Consider the following 7,167-nt stretch of genomic DNA (forward strand, 5'->3'; position numbering starts at 1 on the left):
AAATCAAATAGAATTAGTCCTAAGAGCTCGGGGCTCTTCATGCAACCAGAAAAATTATAAGTACATTAATCATCTTGCCCTAGTGAAATGTTATGTGGGTATTTTCACCTACATACTTGTAGGCTACATGTTTTGGAGTGTTACACTTCACTTTTTTTTGGACCATCTTTATTCATAATGAGCTTAAGAATGTGTTAAAATAACTTGATTAGTTTGGCATGATTGCTGTCTATCTACTACATAGGGCCTGGGCCACACTGATGTAAACAGTTGTTTAATATTTACATTGTGTTTAATCCACTTGATTTTCTCCTAACCTACCAGCAGTTTTCCCCTCTAGCAGCCTACCATAATTTTTGGTGTCTAACTTGCCCAGCTCAGAGATTAGATGAATCTTTGGTCCAGTCATAGAATTAGTATACTACAATAGACATGAACCTTAAGGTCAGCCATCTTGGTCAGGGATTTGGACAGACAAGTTGTAAATGCAACAAGTACTGATATTGTATCATAGCGTTCAGTTTTCCAAGATAAACATTTAGACATTTACTGGCCGTTTACCTATTTTAGAGGCTATTCATATAGAAATTGTATTTATATTGACAGTATTTTGGGTAGACAATTATTACACTATCACACGCCTAACTTTTATTTTCCTGCATAAGTAAAATCAGGATTTTAGGATTTTTCCCTGACCAATATGGGTGCCATTTTCACCACATTCTGGAATGTTGGCGGTTAAAATTAGCTAGATAACCAACAACTGTAATGACGTATTTGAGAGACGAGTGCTCATTGTGAAAATGTATTTGTTTTCAATAAATGTTGGAGACAATATAGTTTACATGTCAACAAATCTAAGCCAACTCTGTCTGTTTTGCCCGCGATGGTTTTGTTGCTAAACCACCAACCCATCAATGGGTCCAGTACTATCTTCGTGCCCAATTCGCGCCACACACGTCACGGGCGTTGACAGACAAATCCGACTTTACTCAGTTAGTTCATTTAAGGAAATCAGTCAATTGAAATAAATTCATTAGGCCCTAATCTATGGATTTCACATGACTGGGCAGGGGCTCAGCCATGGTGGGCCTTGGCGAACATAGGCCTACCCACTTGGCAGCTAGGCCCACCAATTGGGCTGACGTGGTTATACGTTGTCTGCGGTTTGTTTGCCGGTTGGACGTACTGACAAATTCTCTAAATCGACATTGGGAGGCAGTTTATGGTAGAGAATTTAACATTAAATTCTCTGGCAACGGCTCTGGTGGATATTCCTGCAGTCAGCATGCCAATTACACTCTACCTCAACTGCACATTTTATAGTGGTCTTTGTCCCCAGCACAAGGTGCACCAGTGTCATGATCATGCTGTTTAATCAGCTTCTTGATATGCCATACCTGTCAGGTGGATGGTTTATCTTGGCAAAGGAGAAATGCTCACTTACAGGGATGTTAACACATTTGTGCGCACAATTTGAGAGAAAAGCTTTTTGTGCATTTTAAACATTTCTGGGATTTTTCTTTTTCAGCTCATGAAAAATGGGACCACCACTTTACATGTTCCTTTTATATTTTTGTTCAGTGTACTTTTGCTTGTTATCAAGCAAAGATACTGCTCATTCCATCTGTGTTACAAGTTAATAATGGCTCTCCAGAGTGGAGAACAAGTTATCCGGATAGCTATGGGTCAAATAAACCTAAACATGTTTTGTAAGTAAAATCACTAATTCATATTTGGTAGCCTATATTATTGTAGCCATTTTCAGTGCTCTTTCTGCGTGTCATATTACACCAAGTGGCCCAAACCTCTGACATGGTAGTCCTTGCAGAACTAAGAGAAAGACTGCAACATTTCTTCAAAGGTGTCCCTGCGCTTCACACACATCCATCCTGCCAGCCCAGTTAACGATCAGCCAAAACACGACTCCAACGCCATTAAGTTTGCTGACGACACAACAGTGGTAGGCCTGATCACCGAAAATGATGAGACAGCCTATAGGGAGGAGGTCAGAGAACGGGCAGTGTGGTGCCAGGACAACAACCTCTCCCTCAATGTGAGCAAGACAAAGGAGCTACAGGAAAATGCAGGCCAAACAGGCCCCCATTAACATCGACAGGGCTCTAGTGGAGCGGGTCGAGAGTTTCAAGTTCCTTGGTGTCCACATCACCAACGAACTATCATGCTCCAAACACACCAAGACAGTTGTGAAGAGGGCCCAACAAAACATTTTCTCTCTCAGGAGAATGAAAAGATTTGGCATAGGTCCCCAGATCCTCAAAAAGTTCTACAGCTGCACCATCGAGAGCATCCTGACCGGTTGCATCAGCGCCTGGTATGGCAACTGCTCGGCATCTGACCGTATGGTACTACAGAGGGTAGTGCGTACGGCCCAGTACATCACTGGGGCCAAGCTTCCTGCCACCCAGGACCTATATAATATGCAGTGTCAGAGGAAAGACCATAAAATTGTCAGAGACTCCAGTCACCCAAGTCATAGACTGTTCTTTCTGCTACCGCACGGAAAGCGGTGCCAAGTCCAGGACCAAAAGGCTCCTTAACAGCTTCTACCCCCTAGCCATAAGACTGCTGAACAATTAATCAAATGGCCACCGGACTATTTACATTGACACCTCGCTCCTCCATTTGTTTTGTACACTGCTGCTACTCGCTGTTTATTATCTATGCATAGTCACTTCACCCCTACCTACATGTACAAATTACCTCAACTACCAGTACCCCCGCACACTGACTCGGTACCGGTACACCTTGTATATAGCCACGTTAACGTTATTGTTATTTTATTGTGTTACTTTTTATAATTTTTTTACTTTCGTTTATTTGGTAAATATTTTCTGAACTGTTTTTGAACTGCACTGTTGGTTAAAGGATCGGGCCCTTTTTAAAATGTTCGCCTAAAATGACATACCCAAATCTAACTACCTGTATCTCAGGCCCTGAAGCAAGTACCATTTGAAAGGAAACACTTTGAAATGTGAAAGGAATGTAGGAGAATATAACACATTAGATCTGGTAAAAGATAATACAAAGGAAAAACCGTCATATTTGAAATACAAGAGAAAGGCCATAATGTATTATTGCAGCCCAGGTGCAATTTAGACATTGGCCACTAGATGGCAGCAGTGTGCGCGCAAAGTTTTAGACTGATCCAATGAACCATTGCATTTCTGTTCAACGTTTGTATCAAGATTGCCCAAATATGCCTAATTTGTTGCCCTTTTATGTTAAACTGTGTACTCCCCTCAAACAATAGCATGGTATTATTTCACTGTAATAGCTACAGTAAATTGGACAGTGCAGTTAGATTAACAAGAATTTAAGCTTTCTGCCAATATCAGATATGTCTATGTCCTGGGAAATGTTCTTGTTACTTACAGCCTCATGCTAATTGCATTAGCCTACGTTAGCTCAACCGTCCCGCAGGGGACCCACCAATCCTGAAGAAGTTTTAAGGGCTTGTAAGTAAGCATTTCACGGTAAGGTCTACACGTGTTTTCGGCTCATGTGACAAATAAAGTTTGATTCAATTTACTAAGGTTGTTACCGTTGCTCGCTGGTGGTGTCTACCAGAATCAAATAATCTTGATGCAACACATTGATCCCAAATTGTGTTGTGTTAAATTAATGATCATTCATTAGAAAAATAAAAGCAGTAGGTGACATCAAATACCTATCATCTGAGTCTTGAAAGTATTTTTTCATGTACTTAGTGACAATACCATGCCAGCACCTACATTTTTTATTTATTTCAAGTACCGAGGATGGCCTTATCCTGTCTGCTGAGTGGAAAGGTAGTCAATGGCTGCAGGAGTTGGCCTAAGAAGCTTATCAGAGGACAATGAGAGATTGGTGAAGGCATGTAAAAAGGGCATGTCAGTCAGGAAGGCAGTTGTGATATTTCAAGTACCGAGGATGACCTTAGCAGTGGCGGTTATGAAAGATGATTGTTAAGCAAATAATTGCTGGACTCACAGTAATTGACCGTTAATTAACATAAAAACGTTTATCTCCTGGCTTACACGCATAGCCTGCAAGCCACTGATGCAGACTTTTGGAACATCTACATTTTAAAAAGTCTAATAAATCCATTTAATATAGCCTACACCGTCACAAATACATTATTTATTTTAGACAGGTCTAAAGAAACATGATATGTAGGAAATGTAGTCTATTTCAGAAGAACAGAATAGCATACTCTGAGTTGTCCTTATGTTAGGCCCTGATATGGCTATGCCAAATGGCTTTAGGCTACACTAGTTCATTTAGCAGATAAGATCTGTTTAGATTTCTGTGGCATTATTTTGTATTCATTTATACATAGCTGAATAAAATAGAAAGGATATTTTCTCCAAACGATTTCCAAGGAAGTGCGCCCACGCGGCTATTCTGTGTTGAGCGGTTAACAAAGATACAGATCCTCCCTATATGCTTAATTTAGAGTTATTTATGCAACTTTAGTTGTCATACAAATGTTGGACTATGTGTTTAGATGTTTTATATATTCTAAGGCTGCATGATGCAACTAATGATGATCTGAAAAAAGTTCCATGAAAGGCATGAGCTCTGACTTGTTTCATGTGCATGCTGCACACACTTCATCAGTCTCTCATTCCCAATTTCCCGGTGGCATCCCCATTATGTGGCTCTAATACCCCTAAAAATCCATGCCTTTTGCAGCCAAAGTGGACGTTGTGCCTTTGGGCTGAATATAATAAATATAATTCCATTCTCCCGGTTGCCGTGCTCCGAAGCACCTCTCACTCACATGGCTATCAGATATCTCAATTCTTATTCGCCAATGCCCATCGTGATCGGGTCCTTCTCGCAGCTAAGAAGTAGGCTACAAGTGAAGACGGACACATCCCTCTTATCGAATTCTGAGGTGCATATTGAAGATGTTAGAAGAACTGTCCACATTTTGCCTATTTTTAGTCAGCCAACAAGATGAGTAGGCCTAACAAACAGCAAAAACACTAGCCTATGTTAATCTACTGTCCCCCATAGTACAAAAGTTGTCCTATTCTATTTGTCAGCTTGTCCTGTGCAATAAATAAATATTCTTAACATAAGCTGGGACAGTTGTGGGATGCGATAGATCCCAAATTAATACAACCACTCGCATCAAAAAAACTTTAAAAGCAATGAGGCTGGTGCAACAGATCAGAACATTCAGCTTAAAATGCTGATATACTATAACATTTAAGTCATTTAGCAGACGCTCTTATCCTGAGCGACTTACAAATTGGTGCATTCACCTTATGATATCCAGTGGAACAACCACTTTACAATAGTGCATCTAAATCTTTTAGGGGGGGGGGGGGGGGGGTTAGAAGGATTACTTTATCCTATCCTAGGTATTCCTTAAAGAGGTGGGGTTTCAGGTGTCTCCGGAAGGTGGTGATTGACTCCGCTGACCTGGCGTCGTGAGGGAGTTTGTTCCACCATTGGGGTGCCAGAGCAGCGAACCGTTTTGACTGGGCTGAGCGGGAACTGTACTTCCTCAGAGGTAGGGAGGCGAGCAGGCCAGAGGTGGATGAACGCAGTGCCCTTGTTTGGGGCTATTTCTTCACATTATGAATGTTCCAAAATGCAATCAATTAGCGGGAAAACACTGTTCTGACCGCAAATGCGATTATACATGTCATGAAAATGATCTTCCCCAAACTTGAAACTCACATGCCGCCTATGTATGCCAGTTAGGCTCTACATCGATTGTAAAGCGGATTAATGAACTTAACTACAGTGGCCAAATAACTTCTTAAAATTGTGACACAAACCTTATTAAAACATATCGGCCTATGGGCTAGGCTACATGAGGTGTGTGACTATGATTTGAAAAAATCAACAACAAAAAAAGGCATGCGCTGTTTCTTGCCTTGCTGGGCATCATTCACAAGTGATAATACATCATTCACAAGTGATAGGCTAATATTGTCAACCATGAGACTATTCTTAATTGTATGTCGTCTATTATAGTAAATAATATGTGTGAAATTAGTTTTGATTTAGAATGGACTATTATCATGCACCTGTCTTGGAACAGGTGTCACGCCTGCTCTCCCTCTCATTACACACACCTGTCACTATCGTTACGTGCATCAGATCTCATTGGACTCAATGCACTTTCTGATGAAGCCGGTGACTGAGGTGGTATACTCCTCGATGCCATTGGATGAATCCCGGAACATATTCCAGTCTGTGCGAAAACAGTCCTGTAGCGTAGCATCGGCGCCATCTGAACACTTCTGTACTGAGCGAGTCACTGCTACTTCCTGCTTTAGTTTTTGCTCATAAGCAGGAATCTGGAGGATATAATTATGGTCAGATTTTCCAAATGGAGGACGAGGGAGAGCTTTGTATGCGTCTCTGTTTGTGGAGTAAAGGTGGTCTAGAGTTTTTTTTCTCCTCTGGTTGCACATGTGACATGCAGGTAGAAATGAGGTAAAATGGATTTAAGTTTACCTGCATTAACGTCCCCGGCCACTAGGAGCGCCGCTTCTGGATGAGCATTTTCTTGTTTGCTTATGGCCTTATACAGCTCATTGAGTGCTGTCTTATTGCCAGCATCGGTTTGTGGTGGTAAATAGACGGCTACGAATAATATACAGTTGAAGTCGGAAGTTTACATACTCTTAGGTTGGAGTCATTAAAACTTGTTTTTCAACCACCACAAATTTCTTGTTAGCAAACTATAGTTTTGGCAAGTCGGTTAGGACATCTACTTTGTGCATGACACGTCATTTTTCCAACAATTGTTTACAGACAGATTATTTCACTTATCATTCACTGTATCACAATTCCAGTGGGTCAGAAGTAGAGGTCGACCGATTAATCGGAATGGCCGATTAATCGGGGCCGATTTCAAGTTTTCATAACAATCGGAAGTCTGTATTTTTGGGCGCCGATTTGCCTATTTAAAAAAAAAAAATCTTTATTTAACTAGGCAAGTCAGTTAAGAACACATTCTTATTTTCAATGACGGCCTAGGAACGTCCTCGTTTAGGGGCAGAACGACAGATTTTTAACCTTGTCAGCTCGGGGGATCCAATCTTGCATTGATTACATTGCACTCCAGGAGGAGCCTGCCTGTTAGCGAATGCAGTAAGCAAAGGTAAGTTGCTAGCTAGCATTAAACTTATCGTATAA

The sequence above is a fragment of the Salvelinus namaycush genome, chromosome 10, assembly GCF_016432855.1.
Source record: "Salvelinus namaycush isolate Seneca chromosome 10, SaNama_1.0, whole genome shotgun sequence".
Lineage (NCBI taxonomy): Eukaryota > Metazoa > Chordata > Actinopteri > Salmoniformes > Salmonidae > Salvelinus > Salvelinus namaycush.